Genomic DNA, 19,532 nt, shown 5'->3' with positions numbered 1-19,532 from the left:
GCCACCAAGACTGCTAAGCTAACTTGGAAACTGCAGAGTCTTGAAATATATTAATGTTCCTTTCTACAGCAATCTATTCCCATATGTGCTTCCATTTGTGATTAGCTTGTTTTAGGAGGAACCTGACATGCCCTTTTCTAACCCTCTTCTAATACCAGTATTGGATTCATACCTTAATAATAATAGTAATAATAAATACCGACCATGGAGCAGCACATTGCATACATACAGCTCTGCTTGAATATTATTTGCAATCATATGGTGGTGAGAGAGCTGCCACTGGGTTGTGGGGTTCAGAGTCCAAAAGGTTTGAGAGGTCTGCATTATTTCATAGTAAGGCTGGTCCTTATTCAAGTGCCCTAAAATAAAGCTGTTCTCCTTTCTTTGTGTTAGCGTTTCACATCTGGCTTATGATGTGTAAATAGTGGTGTTAACGATGCTCTGTGTAAACTTCTTGTTTTTCACATTCAGTAATTACAACTATAGTTAGGGTTGGCACAGGATTACCCATAGAAAAGTTTCTGCAGCTGTAGGCAGAGGGAATTGCAGCAGTGTCTGGATGTGGAAGACTTTTTGTTGTCCTCATCTGTGGGGAACATTCATGTAGTGGTTAGCTAACGTTAACGTTTTACACTTCACTCTCTCTTTCAATTATGCATGCTGCTTTTCCCGTGCAATTTTAATAATATTATGATTGTTAACTTCATATGGGCACATTCAGTCTTAACTGTATATGGCATTCTGATTTCATTTAAACTGTGTAATGAATGAAAGAGGAGTCCTGCTCACTATACCTACTATATGATGTCCTGGAAATAGAATAGTGGGTGTAATAAATACATAGGAGAAAACCATTGCAGAAAGAGGAGAATGAAGCATAGCCATTGGAACTCTTACCAGGTGGTCAGGAAGCTTTCTCTTTGTCACAAATATGTGAGAGCAGATACCAACTGAGAAAGCATTAAAGCAAAGGCTGAACAAAAATTCATGACACTTTCTTTTTAATTATTTGACCAAGATAGTGTAATGGACCATAGGAGACTGATATTTTTGATACAAATTTGGGTGGTTCACAGGTTCCCCTGCTCCTTCGACTGATATAATGATGCATGTTGCCCTATGCAGATGTTTACAGAGGGTATCAAGGGAGGGATTGTATTCATGGTCCCAGAGCCCATCCCACTAATGGGCCCAGTGTTCATACTGATCATAATATCTACACAGAGACCTGCACAGGATAGGACCCTGTGCACATAGAACTCTGTGCAGACACTATGGTCAGTGAATAGCATTTCCAAAATGTGGCTCCCCAGATGTTGTTGGACTACAACACTCTTCATCGCCTGTCAGTGAAGCTGGAGGTCAGGAACAATGGGGGTTGGAATTACACAACATCTGAGGATCAAAGTCTGAGAAGGGGAAGTATGCGGTGCAGGCCAGTGTTACTGGATCCACAATCTTCTCTCTCCTCTTTAGCTGAATTTTGCACCACAATTCTTTTTTTTCTGGCTTACAAAAAAAACACCTCCCTAAAGCTTATGGCGACACTCTTGACTCCATAGTGCACTGCACTATGAGAATTAGCCAGTCTCATGAGAACTCAGATTTCAAACCTGGCTTTGCTTTTGTAGGATCCAGACCCAATTAAATGAATGATTTAAATGAAAACTACTTCTAGTTTTTCCATTTTAGTAAGTAAAGTGGGTCTTTTCTTTTGTCTCAAAAAACTGTACACCCTGGAATGATTTTCATAATTATCAAGCATTTTGCCTTGTTTCTTCTCTTGATCTTTTGAAGTAGGGCATGGCTGCCTTGGGCAATTCTGGAGCCCTCTCCTTTCTCTTTCCACTACAACTTGGAAAACAAATTCACTAATTGAGAAATTGATGGATTTTTTTTTTAGCCGTCTCCCTAGAGAGATGTGCTGCTCAGCATATGAATAAACCACTGAGGATAAAGCATTAGGAAGAACTATGTTTATAATTAACTGGGGAAATAATTATAGTTTTCTATTGTATTACTAATCTTTATTTTAACATCTCAGGCTGTGTGCATATTTGACTTCTTCAGCTGCCAAGATTTCTTGTGATATTTCTTGGGGAGAAGTTGTTAGGTGTGAGCTACAACTTACGGGCCTTGGAGTACTGTATTCGCTTTCATAGGGCTTAGCCAAGGAGTCACACAAATGAACAACAATGCAGTTATATATATTATAATATCTATACAGTACTTTATAAGTTCAGGGTAACTTACAGTAACTTGCAGTAATATACATGAAAAGTAAAAGCTACAGAACATAATAAAATAAAACCATAATGTCAGATTAAGACAAGCAGAGCCAGCTGTTATCCATCCCTTATGATGAAATTTCCTTAAGACTTTCTTAAAAAGAAATGACTTGGGCTGCACTCCTGCACACAAATCAACTGCATAAATCCCATAGACCTCAGTGGGATTTATGCAGGCTAATTGTGTGCACTGTTGCATCTTTAGGACATACTTCTAGTAATATGTGGACATGGGAGAATAGAGCTATTTTGAAAACTTTTATGAAAGCAGGTAATCTAGCAGACCAGGCAAGCTGTTTTTCCCTTTAGTACTCTATTTGCCAAAAAGGAGGACAATCAGCTGCAGGAAACACATTCACAACATCTCAAACTGTACATGTACTTCCTGCTTGCCAGCACTATGATTGTATAGGACTGTGGCCATAAACTGGCTTCTAAATGCAAGCAGGGGAGTGCTGTGATAATTCTCCCTAGGAAAGTAATTCTATACAATGGGGCCACCACTGTGAAGTTCCTATTCCCTGTATATTTGCTAATAATGCTTCATAAGAGATTAAAACTTGGAGCAAGGCCATAGTGATAATAGGGAACAGGATACCTCATTTGTGGATAGGATTCTCCCTAAACAGTGCTTTGCATTTTGTATGATGACTTCTTCACTGTGACCCCGGAGAGGTGTGCGTATTCAAGGTTGCAGTGCAAAGAATATAGATTCTAGCACTGGAAATCAAAGGAGTGGAGAGAAGCAGAGAAAGACCAGACAGTATACTACTCGAAAAGCTTTTTTTAACTGGGGAAAGAACCAGATGAAGAAGGATGGAAAGTGACTTACTACACCCCTAAGCTATAGGAAATCTTTAGGTCCTTTCTCATTTGTAGGTGTCTTGTGATGCCCTTCTTTTTTAAACAAATAAATAACCCAGCATAGCATGCTCTGTCTTTCTCTCATCCAAAGCTGTATCGCAGGAGACTGGTGTTAGCCAGTCCAGATCTCTGAACGCTCAACTACTTTATTTAGTGAAACAATAAAATAGCAGTCCAGATTTCAGATAACTACCAGACTAAACCCCACATATCAGGTTGAAGTAGGCAAAATGCCCTTATCGACTAAACTTCCCTTACTTTGATATATCATCTCTGCATTTAGCTTGCTATGAACTGATTATTGAACATTTCTGGCTTATGCCTTTAATTATGCATTCTGAAAATTTCTACTGATGTCAGGTACTGCAACCATTCTCCTCGTGGCTCAGCATTCAGGTCCCCTGGTGACACACAGCACTGACGGATTTATATGCTGAGGATGATGGTGAAAGAGTTGGGTTTGAAAGTAGAGGTCAAAGGTTATGCATATTACACAGATTTTGTTTCATTTGTTCCATGTGTGCATGCTAGCGACTATATTGTTAAAAGTTACCAAGCCCCCCCCTCAAAAGAACCTATAATTAAATTAAAGTGATAATTCTGAAAGAGGAGAATAAAAGGAGCCATATGTGCAGATATTTTCTCTAACTCACTGTATTAGCAACAGCAGCAGTTTGAAAATGCTTGGTGTGGAAAAAGTGAAATATAATATGAGAATACGCCAACCTTCTGGGGATACGCTTTTTAATTAAGCACCTAAATGAATCCTGTTGCCGAAAGAGAGAAGGAGAGAGGGAGGTTGGAGCGAAAAAAAAGGACTTAATTATCTTGATGCATCAGTGAACCAGTTCTATTTGATATGTTGGCTCTAACTATTTGTATTTGTAAAAGAAGTGCTGAGTAGGATTTGCCTGTAAACCAGTATGCAACATTCTCTCTCTCTCTCTCTCTCTCTCTCTCTCTCTCATATTCTGAGCTCATGCACTTGATGGATTCAACAACCTTAATAATTTGGAACCTGTCTGCCACCTTCACTTTCATCTTATTGCACTGGTAGCCACACATCATGATCAAAGCTGTCCACTGGGGTTCCTTGCAGTGCAGAATGCAAACTTCAGCAAGACAATGGAAACAATATCTTGTGTGTAGGTGTATAATGATATATAATTTTGTGTGTATGTGTGTGTGTTCAGTACACCTCATAATTATGTAAAACTCTATCCACTAATACCTGATTTAAACAGTTAAGAAAACATGAAAGTTATAAAGTACAGTCAGTTTTTAGTTCTTTTCCACATGGATGGTGTTTATATGCATTTTTGTTATAAGAGTATAATCAGTGGGAAATGATCTATAATGAAATGAAAAAGGTACTTAAATGTACCTTTCCTAAAAAACCAGAGGCCTTTCTCTTGGGCATTGTCGGCCAATTGGTGACAAAGAAAGATAGAGCTTTTTTCATGTATGCCACAACAGCAGCAAGAATACTCATCGCAAAGTATTGGAAGACACAAGATTTACCCACTTTGGAAGAATGGCAGATGAAAGTGATGGACTATATGACACTGGCCGAGATGACAGGCAGAATCCGTGACCAACGAAAAGAGACGGTGGAAGAAGAATGGAGAAAATTCAAAAGCTATCTTAAGGACTACTATAAACTTAATGAATGCTAAAATGCCGTGGTTTCCAGAAACAAAGGGGTACAGGGATATAAGGTCAGATTATAAAAGAGGACTAAGATGATAGAGATTGGAAAGTAACAATTGGGAGTTGCTAGTTGAACTATGGACATTGGGATGCAGAGAGGGGGGGTATGGGGAAGTCCAAGAAAAGAGGTTTATGAAAATATGTTTGAAACTATACGTGTATGTTTGTCATTTTTAGTGTTTGTCTGTTTTTCTTAAAAATGTTGTAAAACCAATAAAAATTTTATAAAAAAAAAAAAAAGAGTATAATCAGTGGTCCAGTTTGGACATAATGAAAAACCGTGGTTACCTGCTCTGTGAGCATACATCTTCCAGTTGGGAACTGTTGATTTAATTTTCAGGTAGAGAATGTATTTGAAATAAAAACAAAAATGTTAGGAGCTTAACAGGAAGTGTATCAGTTCCATGGCCTAGCTACTAAACAGACAGAACAGGGATATATTATAGTTAGGGCTTTTTGTGACAGACAGTATTCATCAGTACAGCACCTCTTTTTGTAGCTTGCAGAAGCTCTTTTGTGCTGGCACCCATGACATTTTTATTAATATATGAGTACCAGCACTCCATCTTTTTACCAGAAAAAAACGCCAATCATAGTAATTAAAATGTCAGAATTTTTCAACTTGTTGATTTGTGTTTGGACATTACTCAACATGGAATTGTCATATATAATGTAAGCTAAAGCCATGATTTGGACATTACTTTTGTATATTTCTTTTAGATATATATTGCATCTTTAGCTTTCAAGAGAATATGGGACAGAAACCAGTTTGGCATATAAAAAAATATGTCTAATTGTCTTCAATGGATCTTAATTGGAGGGTGCTGAGGATTGACCAGTCTTCCCAGAAATAATTCCCATTGAATTTAATGGTTTTCTTTGCTTTGGAAGCATGCTTAGGCAATTGGAAAAATGAAATGGATGACTACCCATCTTTTACTCACTCCTATTAATTTACTGTAAATTCAGTTAATCAAGAATATGTTCTTGCTCCAGCCTCATCTAAAATTACCTTGAGTTGCTTAGGGCTGTTGCTGTATTTCTGCATATCCCCCTCCATTCATCATTGTAATGATGGCTGATGTTCATGGTAGATATAAGTCCCAAATCAAAAGTAAGGCATTTAGAAAATGCCTTCAGAATCCTGTGCAGCATTCTAACTACTTTTGAGGCATCAATAAATTGTTGCTGAACATCAGTTTCCAAAACAAACACTAGCTGTGCTAGGTTTTTTTATTATTATATCCGATTAGTAGGTATACTTTAGTTCATCCATAAAAACATGATCATGGAGAGAGCGAAAAGGAAATGCATTTCTTTGTCTATGTAGTTTTTAGCCACCCAGTGGAGATGTTAAAATTTAGCAGGCAATCTTGACATCAGAGCTGATAGAACAGCAATGCCATTGCTGGTCATTTGTGTTAGCATGTTTCTTTTCAAATATTTAATATGCCGCTTTTCCAGGGGAAGCCCGTCCAAAGCAGCTTACAACAGGAAAAGTGACAATGATAAAAATCGGTCAATTACTAAAACAAAAACAGATCCACAAGAATAAAACAGAGCCAGAACTTGAACAACATACAAATATTACAGCCTCCATGTGACGAGGAGGACAAAGGTAAAAAAAGGTACTAAGGGGAGGCCAATAAAATAAAATGAGTTTTTAAGGCCTTCTGAAATGCCCGATGTGTAACTGCCCACCACAGCTCTATTCCAGAGATGTTGAAGCAGCATAGCAAAGGCTATGGTTGCACACTTCACAGACCTATGAGTGGCTGTACCAGGACTGAGCCTCTCAGAGTGTGGGGCCAGAATGCCTGGGCCCAAGACATTTAGGACTTTAAACATTAACACCAGCATTTTCAATTGAGCCTGGAACTGCACTGGATGATACTGAATGAAGCTGACTACAATGCCACTATCAGGAATCTAGTATAGCAGCATATTGAGCCTGCTGAAATTTACAAACTGCCTTTAAAGGCAGTCCCACTTTGAGTACATTACAGTATTCTAGTCTAGCTTTGGCTAGAGCATGAGTCATTGTGGTTAGTCTCCCCTTTTCAGAAAGGACTGCAGCCGGTAAAATGAACTCTTGACTGCTGGTGCTAGTCATTTCCTCAGAGTCCTGCCTTTAGGCTCTACGTTCTGTGATGAAACAGTTTAAGCACTTTAGGCTAGAGTTCTATACCCACTTGGAGTGAACCTCCTAGAACTCCATACCTTGGAGTGAACCTCCTAGAACTCCATACCCTCCAACATTTCTCTGATGAAAACAGGCACGTCCTATTCCATAATAATGATTTTATTATTTATCTGGCTGTGTTATCCCAGCTATCCAGCTTCCAACATATATAAAAACCTAATAAAACATTAAAAATTAAAAACTTTCCCTATAGAGGGCTGACTTCAGTTGTCTTCTAAAGGTTGTATGGTTACTTATTTCCTTGGATTGGGGGCCGCATAACTCCATACCCACCAACATTTCTCTGATGAAAATAGGGACATCCTAACGAAAAGCGGGACATTCTAGGATCAAATTAGAAACCAGGGCGGCTTCTGTAAATCCGGGACTGTCCCTGGAAAATAGGGACACTTGGAGGGTCTGGAACTCAGTGGCGTTCACTTCTGAGTAGATGTGAATAGGGTTTTGCTGTCAAAGGCCAAGTTAGGGATCAAGTGTGAAGAATAAAAGAGACAGGCAGTTCCTTTTCCTGTAAGGAGTCATAGTTCAGGACTAACTGCTTTCAAGGCCTCAAAAAGAACACAAATGCAGGAAGTGATTTATTGCAAGTACTCCACAGAGCTCCCAGTCTCACGTTAAGACACCACTTGAGCTCATTCTATCATAATATTGTTAAACAGGCAATCTTAAGGAAATGATATTAAGCCTCTGCGGTGCAAATTTTATCTAAGCAATGACTTAATTTGCAGCATTTTGCAATTAATGTGCTGAAAGTGTAGGGAGACAGAAACAAAAAAAACAAACAGAAACAAGGGTAAGCAGGGAAATGTCAAACTCATATTAACATAGTTCTTTGACCTCTCAGTTCTACAGATGCTTCATTTCAATGTGACATTTTTAAATAATGTTTATAAGCAGTGTGCTTATGCATTTTAAAAAGGAATGTAGCTAACTATCCATCTAACATTTGTTCTATGACTCTTTGCCATATGATAGTACACAAAAATGGAAATTTAGACAACTATATTATGCAAGCATAATGATAATTTATGAAGTTTGATTTGTGACAAGATTAGATATGAGAATGCATAGAAGCTTGAGGGAATTATTTTTCACCAGCTTTACCAAAACTTTAATTTACTGCACTTAATCTTTTATGGATGTTTTGCCCAAGCTAAATGTGCTGACTCTTGGGAAAGAAGTAAGGAAAACCCTAGATTAAATGTGTCCGTACTTCAACGCTTGTTAATTGCTGTCTCATTTCTCAATTTTAAGGTAACTTTAAGATTCTAAAATAGTGTGTCAATCTGCCAATTTTGTAGCTTTGTACCCACAGTATTCATTAACACAGATTATGTAAATCATAATTGCCTAAAACAGGCTCATCGCTGCAACTCTGAGTTTCTGCTCTGTGTGACATTAAATGTATATTTGCATTTAATATGCATAGTGTTTTTTAAATGCAAATAGGAGCCACTGCGGGGGCTGGTTATTATCAGGATCATAGCAGGTGGGAAGGAAAATTTAACCCTTTCCTCCTCTGCTACAGCCTCAAAGATAATCATTCCTTTGAAATTACTATTTGCATTGGGAGAAACCAGTAGCAACATCACATCCAACTTGACCGTAAGTAGCTCATCCTTGAAGCAAACCTATAAACATATTTACTCTGAGGTTAATCTATCTGTGCTCAGTGGGACATTTGCCCTAGTCACTGTGCCTTAAAGTATTTTCATAGTGAGAAGCAGGTCCAGAGATGGTTACAAACTGTGTAAATTATGACACTCTCATATACTAGACCTGCATGCAACAGAAATTTGAACCTTGCCAGCATGCCATTATGAAATTAGCCATGGCATTGGTATCTGTATGGGCAGGGCTTAGAATGAACTACTTTATGGATCTACGTGAGATAAATTATGGGAGAGCATTACAAAGTTCACACAGAAATATAAACAACGTTCCTTTCAACTTGCTTGTGGAAACAACTTGGAGGTTATTAAGAAGAAAAAGGATAACGACAAGGAGATGGGAAGATGGGACTGTGAATATCAAAGCAGCAGAAATATAAGATGATTGGACCCCTACCAAACTCGAAGCATGGGTACCCCCCACAAAAAAATTAAAATTCGGTTGAATATTTGGACTCTGTGATATGTATTGGTATAATTTGGAATAATTACCGTATTTTTTGCTCTATAAGACTCACTCTATAAGTAAGTCTTGCTCTATAAGGCTCTATAAGAAATGTGTGTGCGTCTTATGGAGTGAATGCAGGCTGTGTAGCTATCACAGAAGCCAGAACAGCATGACGGATTGCTGCTTTCACTGCGCAGCGATCCCTCTTGCTGTTCTGGCTTCTGAGATTCAGAATATTTTTTTTCTTGTTTTCCTCCTCCAAAAACTAGGTGCGTCTTGTGGTCTGGTGCGTCTTATAGAGTGAAAAATATGGTAATTAATATGATATGATTGGTTTGGTAAATGGAAATTTAATAAAAATTATTTTTTTAAAAAATAGAATGAACTACTTTAAGCTGTAAGTGGGTAGCACCCAACAGAATGATATTCATAGTAGACCCACTGAAATTGTTGACTCTAGTTCATTGATTCCAGGGGTTCATATTGTGTGCTAGAGGGATCTGATCCACACATTCCAAGCACAACCAGTTTGAAAACATGGAACTGCAAGGTAGTTTTGGTCTCTTGGAGAGCTTTCCCCTCCCCTCCACTTTTGACAGATTTCCTGCACAGATTGGTACAAAATTGAGCTGCCTTTTAAAAATATACCAGCCTGCTTTATGAAGTCCAACTTGTTCAGTACTCATTCATACCATATCTGTCACCATAGCTGTCTGGGGTAACAAGGTAATTAAAGCCTAAGGACAAAGCCGTATTTCATTATTCAGAAAGAAGGGCCCGTCTAATGAATCCAATTTGCTTAAAATTGTGTCAGGAACATTAGCCCAGATTCTAATCTCACTAGATAACTTATCTCTCTGTTGGATCTTTTATTCAGTCCTCATTATGGCATTCCCCCCCCCCAACATTATTCTTCTGACCTGCTTTTATCAGCACCATTCCTGAAAATTGTCCCCTTGCTTCCTTTTAGCTTTCAATCTGTGAAAACATTGGATTCATTCCCCTTGCCACCTCTATGGATGTGGTATGAGCAATGCTTTTAATCTTTATACTGCTTACTTGATATGCAAGTGTAAAATTATAAAAAAATAACATAATTAAAATACACACTTTGATCAAAACATGTAAACACTCATAATGAAGTGTACAATAAAACAAACCCATTTAAACAGTTAAAGCAATTAGATTAGGAAGTTGAAGTCAAGAGACCAGGGGCATGGTTGTCTAAACAGATATATCTTCAGGAGCTGGTGGAGTACCAGTTCTGATGGAGCCTCTCATATTTCATCAGGGAAAGCAATTCACAAGACAGCTGTTAGCCTTGAAAAGACTTGCCTCCGTGTTACCACAAGCCAATAATCACCATACCGTAAGAGAACTTATCTTTTAACATAGAATGTTTAACACAGAATGTTAAAAGTCCTTGCAGGTCATGGCAGATCTGCAAGGCTAGATGCAGTTGGCATCCTTGACAGATGGCTGTCAGCCTCCCCTTAAATACCTACAGTGAAGAAGGGCCTTCCACTTCCTGAGCCAGTCTGTTGCTTACCTTAAGAAGTTTCTCTTAATGTTTAACATAAATCTGTTTCCCTGCACATTCCAACCAAGAAATCCGGGGCAAAAAAAGAGTGGATCCTGCTGTACATGCTGTGTTGTGACATCACTAAACAGCATTAGTAGAAAAGTTGGCATGTAGTTGTAGAATGGCCATGGGGAGGATTACAGCAGGATAAAATTCATGAAGTGTGGCTGCCCTTTTTGTGCATATAAATAATCATAAAGAAGAAATGCATCCCCTGACTTTCCAGTACTCTTTTTGGAGGAATACATTTGTATAATTTATAATATTCTCTGCGTTTTGTTGTGACTATGTTACATTGATGTCAAAATTGATTGTATTCTTTGCAGACCTGACCCAAATACCAAAAAAAACCTCAATAAAATTTATATATATATTCATGTTTAGCAAGTGTGATGCAAACTCAGTAGGATTCAATCAGGCAGCAGCTGATTTCCCCTTTTAGTCAGTTTTCTCAAAGCAAAGTGAGTTTATTGCTAAGAGGTTGAAATGTTAAGCTATGCGGATTATCAGCAAATCCTGCGAGAAAAGACCCAAATTTGGATTTACCTTGGATTCTCCCTTGGGTGCAGACTCTAAAAGTCTGAGAAACCTAATTGTGCTTCTTATATCCAAGGAATTTGTGTGTGTGTTCTTATTAAGGGGAATTTCATTTATTCTGAGGGAAGTCTTCATTTAATTTTTGTTGCATGTTCTGCACACAAGAAAACAGAGCATGAACAATCTGTAAGTGTATTTGGAAGAATTTGGCTCCAAGGGCCGTGTTTCTCTTCCCCACCCCAAAAGAGAATTAGTGTGGTATGGCAGTTAGGGTTATACTGCAGTCCTGGACATGAGGGTAAATATCCCACTCAGCCCTGAAGGCCACCCGCCTAGCTGATTTGGGGGGCCTGTGGTGGGCTGGAAAGTGGAAGACCCATTGTGCATGTACTGTAGATTTCCATGCACAGGCAGTTGGGTATCATTGGATGTCACCCACAGAGTTTCTCTCTTATAGCTGTGTACACACATCTGGAAATTAGGGTGTAGCACAGATGTATTTTCCAATAATAGTGTTTTAAGTGCAATGTGCAGAGTTACCCTTCATGCAGAAAGCAGCAGTGCCATTTTTGTATTACACATTCATCAATGGGGATAACTGTTTTTGATTTGTCTGCTTCGTCTTGCAATGTTATTTTAAAGGTCCTTATTTTTTTCAGAACAAAACAAATCCTTACATACTTCTGAGTAGTGATCACTAGTTCAGTGAAGCTCTCCAACTATTTGTGTGTGTGGTAAAGTTCACTTATTTCCTTCCTCTGCAATAATTTTTGCGGGATGAAATATCCGGATGTGATGTGTGTGTCTCTTGAATGTGCATTTATAAGAGATCACAGGATAAATGGACTTCAAATAACTAAAACTAAGTGATACACCACAAACCCCTCATCTGGTGTATCTCACAGCTGAGTTTCGTCTAAGTAATTTTGCCTTAATTGCACAAGTTTTCTACAGAGACCTTAAACATTAGTTGGACCACATCTTGTTCTCATCTTGGGAAGAGTCAGACCACTGTTTTTCTCAAGAAAGGAACCTTATGATGGAGATCTGTGTAACACTATTTTCTTGAGTGAGGTTATATGGAGTCTCTTGGCTCTTTGCCTTTTATAAATTTGCTAAACCCCTGGCCCCAATCGCAATGTGTATTTTGACAATTGTAAGGTTGGACTGAGGTTAATGAGTTGGTTCTACAGATAACATCAGATTCCAGAGACGTCAAGTTTGTTTTGCATTCAGTGACAGTCATTAAATCAAAGGAAGGAGCCTTCTTAAAAGAAACACACTTGAGGAAAAGAGGTTTAAAAAAATAAAAATGGTGTATTCCTGCTAATAGCCACTCACTGCATATAACCCCACTGACATTAAAAGTCCATTAGCTAAGCCCAGTTTAAACAGCAGCTGATGCTATGTCAGCTAAATGTACATTGGAATTTTCACATAATGCACAAATGGGACATCTGTAATTTTTCTAAAACAATGTACATTATAGGAAATCAAATATCATCTGGTAGAAGTAGATATGTAAGAGCAAAGTACCTGTAATAAGCCAAACCAATAAGAAGCAGAAGAAAGCAGAGATGTAACTAAAAAGACCTCAAAGTTAATGAAAGCCAAGCTCATCTGACAGTACAGCCTTGTCTCTTTAAATGTGTGTCTCATTGAATTGCATTAGTCTTATTTTCAGGTAAATGTGTGTGGGAATAAAGCCTCAATTGTTTGGGGAGAAGTGTACTGGGAACTTTCAATAACATGTAAAGTCTTTGTATGTAATTTTTCACGATCACAGTGTGTAAGAGAGTGTGCATCATTGGTGTTTATGGATGCATGCGGTTACTCACATTGCATGAATTTATTTATACACTGTCATTAGTAGAGGTGACATATGTGACAACATAAGCAAAAATACAGACCCCACCCTGAAGACAGTAAGGATCTTCAAGTTTTACAGTAGGGCAAGATCATCTCTGCCTGGAAAACATCTGCCCTGTGGACTAATATCAGTTGGCCTCTAAGACCAAGACTTTTGGGTGGGGCCAGATAAATTGTTCTGCCTTATGTGGGTAGCAGTGTCCCCGGTGACAGCAGAGACACAAAAGGAGTCTAGCCCCTTTGGGAGGGGGAGTGCAAGGGGCAAGGACCCACCTTCAGATATTTTAGCTAACAGATTTACTTCTAATGGCTTGGGAACTGTTTGTGGTTTTGTTCCTTGGTGGCTTGATGAGGGGTGATGGGTTTTGTTTTGCTGAGGCAGGTAGAAGAATAGGAGAGTTTTCTGGTGGTGGATTGTGCGTGGGCCCAATGGGGTAAACATGATTCACAGCTGAGGGTTGGATGGTTGAACAGATAACTGAAGTCTCTGCCATGTTCTGACTATTCTTCCAACCAAATATTTGTTGTCTTGCCCTTGAGTCTCTGTTTGTAGATGCCAGGTCAGTCTATAATAAGTTCTCTGTAATCCATTATTTAATCATGGATAAGCCACTGATCCAGTCTGTATAACCAAGACCTGGGTGGGGAAGCAGGCGGAGGGTCAGTCTTTTTCCAGCTCTGCCTACCCAGGTATTTGGTTCAGCACAAGAGTCCACATTTAAGACTGGGCTACTATGGTCTACAAAGATACCATATTCCTCTACAGGTTTCCTATTCATCTAGGTGTCAGTTTGTTGGGCCAGCAGCATAGATTCACAGGCTTTCCACAGTTCAAAACATGCTCAAGTCAGCTTACAAAATGTAAAAAATACATAACTACAACATAACAAAAGTAGTCATAAACAATAAATGATACTTTAAAACACACACAACCCAAACAAGCAACTTCAACATAAATCACAAGATCTAAAATAAACATAAAAAAGTAACAACTACCCAACAACAAAACCCCTAAACAATATCCCAACCCAAGAGTCTGTTCAGCAGCCTCAGCTTTTGTAGCTGGAGTCAGTCATGGCCTGGGCCTCCCAGGCCAAGTGGAAAAATACAGGGAGTAGGTCTTCCAGGACCCACAGCCAAGATGGTTACACAGCTGGTGCCATAACTTTTTCCTTTCAAGGGTTGGTGACCACATTTCCCATGGCCTGTGCCACTGGTGGCTGATGAACTGCAGGTTAGCCACTCACTGTGATTTGTACAGCCTAGGTTCAAGCGGAGGAGGGGGATGCATTGAAGTCAGGGGTGTAAATTGCCTGCACAAGGAGAAGCAAAATGTATTTTAATGCACAGTGAGGTTTTTTCCCTTTAATGTAGGCACGTTTAGAGATAGATGCATATCTTTTAAGCATGTCAGTTAGTAAGAACCTGAAATTCTTCATACCCCATGCTGTGCACATGTGTGCCTCTGTTAAACCTAGCTTAAATTGCAGCACTCTTTGGGCAATAAATATCCAGACCTGCTGAAGCAGATGTTCATGGAGAAATATATTTTGAAAACATTCATCACATAATTGAAATGCAAAAAATGGAAATCATAAGTGACAGTGCATTAAAAAAAAGAATTGTATTCTTTACAGAGCTCTGCTGTTCATGCTGAAAACCAAGCAGTGAACTACAAGCTCTTAACCCAGAGATCAGAGGCTCCTAAAATACAAACAGCTTAATGCCAAAATGCTGCTGGCATCCAACCCCATTTTGATAGGTTGTTATTTTAAAGTGTCTTGTGAAAATAGTCATTGTGCTGTTTCTGTAATACCATTGTGGAGACAGAGGGTTTTTTGGTAAGCTAATGTGCAAGCTGGGATTGGAATAGAGCAGTAATTAATCACTTTTCTGTCACACTTATAACTACTATGAAATATTACTATGACCTCCTTCTCCCACTTCTATTACCAGTCCATTAGCAAAAACCTGTGCAAGTATCAACAAGTGTTCCTAAGTGTATGACCAGTGGATACATAATCATTACGAAAGATTAATGCCTATGTGGTTGCTTGCTTTGCAGAACACCATCTATCCCATTTCAGTTTGAAATAGCCTTATTCTTTGCAAACTTTTTCAGAGAATTTGTGGAAAGAGCCTAGAAGCCCTGCCAAACTTTAGTTCCTGGGTATCCTGTATTATGGGATACAAGAATAGCTAACTCTCTGCAATATGTGCAGAACCCTTTAACATTCGCCCACTTGCCTCCAATCATCTTTTGGCTTCAAACCACTAGTCATATGCAAGCCTTCCAATATGTTAACATTCTCTTTCTAACAATTCCCCCTATTAAATTAAAATGTTTCATTTGTTGACAAAATTATATATGTGGGTATTTATGAGCTGCGAGAACTATAGAATTGAGTTAATGTTTAGAACTAAGAATGATGTGCAGATGGAAGCTGTAAAGATAATGCAAAATTGGTTGTGACAGTGGTTGCATACTATACACCTTGTATATTCACCAAACCATCAAAACCCAGGGAAGGTTTGTAGCTCAGTGGTAGAGCATATGTTTAGCATGCCGAAGATATCTGGGGTCTTTATGCAGGGCTGGGAGAGGCTCCTATATGAAACCCTGGAGAATCACCGCTAGTTAGTATTGAAGAGCATGAACCTCAGATGGACTAATGCTTGGATGGTATAAGGCAGCTCCCTATGTTGAATGCCTGGTAGTTGAATATAAGATAATACATCTAATCCAGGGATCGGCAAACTAAGGCCCAGGGGCCAGATGCAGCCCACCAGGCTCGTTAATCCGTCACGTGGACCTTGCAGACCCTGCTGCCTACTCAGTCAGTGCTTGCGCTAAACAGGCACAGTGCGGCACGGCGGCTGACTTCTGTGATGCTGGCGCAGCTTCGGATTGGCCACAGGAAGCTCCTGCAGCCAATCCGAAGCTGCAAACGCCTCTGGGCGACACCCTTTCCTTCCTGCTGAGCTGGCCGCGTATGGCCAAGAGCTGAGTGGGAGGAAGCGGCAGTGGCGGGGCAGTTGCCTCTGCCGCCCAGGGCAGTGGCGTGGGCTCTGCGCCCTGCAAACCCCTGGCCGAGGCAGAGGATGACAACTACACAGCTGAAGACTAGGCGGCATCGGCAGCTGTGGTGTGAGTGGTCGCAGGCCTTTCAGGAGAGGGCTGTCCTTTCTTAGGAGAGGGTGGGTCCGGCCCCCCACAAGGTCTGAGGGACAGTGGACCAGCCCCCTCCTGAAAAAGTTTGCTGGCCCCTGATCTAATCCATTCTCTCAATGAATGGTAGAGTAATAGTTGAAAGAGTAAATATTTATGCAAGCTTTACCTACAAGCTTTTACTCTCTGATGTTGCACATATTATATGGTGCATGCTTGTGGAGATCCATGAACATATGCAAATTTAGATACTACATTGACTGCGTAGGAAAGGAATAGGGATAAGATGCATGCATGTGTTCAGTAGCACCCAATGCACCCACTTCCTCACTTTTAGACTAGCACAGCTAGTTTAAGTTCTCTCTAACTTTGTAAGCTTTTAAGGGTTTGTCAACAGAAACTGCACAAAAGCTGCTGCTCTAGTGGTGAGAACATGCATGCGCCAAGTTGTGTAGTGGGCTGAAAAAGAAACTAGCCATTTGAGACAGAGGTGCAAGAATAGTTTTCTGAGTGAAGGAGAGACAGAGCAAAGATTCAAGGATACCTAAGGAGCATTATATGCATCTATAAAAGACAAAAGATAGGAAAGTGACAGATTGTGTCACAACAGGGGAGAAAGTAACACATTAGTGCTTATTGTGCAAACATAACTTTTGGTAAAGTTTTTTAAAAATAGATGTCTTGTGTAGAAGAAAGTTGGACGTTTATTCCTATCACATAGGTTAATACAATTTTTATGTTCATTTTGTTCAGCCTGCATTATGAAAGCAATCTTGGTTTATTTGTGGAAAGAAGCAGTTCAGTATTAATGGCAGAATGCATTGTGCTGCTTATTTCCAAAAGCCTTAAGTAACTATGTAAGCACAGTTGCTGCAAAACAAAATCTGGTAATACACATTGTTGAGAGTTTGCGGGGGGCGGGGGGAGTTAGCCTGCAAGACGCCAGAGCCTCTTGTAATTCACAGTGTCCTGGATCCAGCAAGGGTTAAAGTGTAATGGAGGATTCAAATGTTGAATATCCAGGCCAGCTTCTTGGTGAGTTAATGGGCCCAAGTTGGTATAACAAAGGAGGTTGTTCTGTGTCAGAGGACACATGGCTGAGCCACCTCCCTTACCTGGCTGGTACTGAGAAAGACAGAAGCTGGGCTAAAAGCAGGCTGCTGACAGAGCCATGCTTGATTCTGCTTCAATCAGAGACTGTGACTATGGGAGAAGCAAGATTTTGGGGGGTGTTAATGCTATGAGCCCCTCAATCGTAGGCTTAGGTTGCATATACATGTAAATAAATCATATACAGTGGTGCCTCGCAAGACGAAATTAATCCGTTCCGCGAGTCTCTTCATCTTGCGTTTTTTTCGTCTTGCGAAGCACGGCTATTAGCGGCTTAGCGGCTATTAACGGCTTAGCGGCTTAGCAGCTATTAACGGCTTAGCGGCTTTAAGAAAAAGGAAACAAACTCGCAAGAACTCGCAAGACGAAACACAAGCCCATAGGGAAATTCGTCTTGCGGAACGACTCAAAAAACGGAAAACTCTTTCGTCTTGCGCGTTTTTCGTCTTGCGAGGCATTCGTCTTGCAGGGCACCACTGTACCATAAAGACATCACACTCTCTGCTGTCCTTCATTCCCTCATTCATTTAACATAAGATAACAGTACTTTAGTGTGTGTTTTTCTTTTTTCTAGTTTAAAGATATATCTTAACAGGTTAAAGGGATATACAGGATCTAATGACCAAATGAGGCAAAATCAGGTTCATGGCCTCTCTTTTTTATGCTTTACTTCAGACTAGCTGACTAGCTGACTACAGTGGTACCTTGGGTTAAGTACGTAATTTGTTCCAGAGGTCCATTCTTAACCTTAGTCATGCTGGCCACATGACCCGGAAACTGTATGCCGGCTCCCTCGGCCAATAAAGCGAGATGAGCGCCGCAACCCCAGAGTCGATCACGACTGGACCTAATGGTCAGGGGTCCCTTTACCTTTACCTAAAGATGGGTTGTAGTTTTGAGTTAGGATTCTAAAACTCCAGTAATCACCATTTGAAAGGATGATGATTCCACCAGCCAGCTTTTGAAAGATACTTAAGATACCCGTAACAAAACAGAAACATAAATCTTATGGAGTCCAATAATTTATGGTATACGTTTTAGCTTCAGTTCAATTAACTTAAACCCTCTTTTGTACTAACTGGAGACCTTAGTATTGGGGTGGGAGTGTCTCTTCATCAAATAGGCCTGTCATATGTTACTAGAATTTCACTAATTCTGTGGGAATAGTTTCAATGAGAGACAAAAGCAAAAAGGAGATGCAGCGGGGAAAACCATTAGTCAGAAATTCTGGCATTACCAATGAGATTTTTTTCTTGCCACTGAACAGTCATGAAAATAATCCTCCTGTATCTTTACAAGATCTCTTCCCACTTAAAAGGACCAAAATAAAAGACATGCATCCAGAACAGCAATTACTGGGTAATATGCTTTTAATGGCAAGTATGGGGGCTTAAAAAATACTTTAAAGGGAGCTCGGTTTGCAAAGTTTTCCTTTGAAAGCTTTTAGTAAACCGCTGCTAGCTCTGTACCCTTACTCAAACAACTTTTTGAGCAATTAAAAATGAAGGCTATAAATCTTTGTTACTTCTTACAAGACAAGAAACATTTCTCATTCACATGGCACTTTATGATCAAAAAGTCTTTTGCACACTGGTCTCCTGCTTCCTTGTTGCTGTCTGGAGATGTAATGATCTACTTTTGTCTGTCCTGCTTTCCTTCATAATCAATTTATAGTGAAAATTCAAGGCAAAAACGAACTCTGCAAGTCTTTCAGAACATCCACGTAAATAACTTCCAACAATTTTAGTTGATCCTGCTTCCAATTAAGTGTGTTTAGGTTCACACTTACATCCTGATCCTAAATGCTTAGTGTTGGGCTCAGTGGCCAAACCCTGTGTTCCTCTGAAGCAATGATAAAAAAGTTGCATGAAACTTCAGATGCTGCAATAATGCAAATGTATTCAGAAATAAAGTCCGTGAAGTTCATTGGGGAAGTGTGCGCTGACACTTACTAAGGTTGCAGTTCAACCAGAAAGAGATGTCAGCCCTGTTTAGGGAAGGGTTTTTTTTATGACTGATGTTTTAATGTATTTTTAATCTCCTATTGGAAGCCGCCCAGAGTGGGTGGCATATAAGTAAATT

At 39.6% G+C, this 19,532-nt stretch overlaps 1 protein-coding gene across 3 annotated transcripts in view; it reads left to right on the top strand.

Moving 5' to 3' along the window:
- UNC5C (unc-5 netrin receptor C) overlaps positions 1-19,532 on the top strand; it is a 317,114-nt gene that overhangs the window by 6,039 nt on the left and 291,543 nt on the right. The gene's annotated exons all lie outside the window — the stretch shown is intronic.

This window comes from Podarcis liolepis, assembly GCF_965112155.1.
Source record: "Podarcis liolepis genome assembly, chromosome: 9".
Lineage (NCBI taxonomy): Eukaryota > Metazoa > Chordata > Lepidosauria > Squamata > Lacertidae > Podarcis > Podarcis liolepis.
This window is presented reverse-complemented; position numbering and strand designations above follow the sequence as displayed.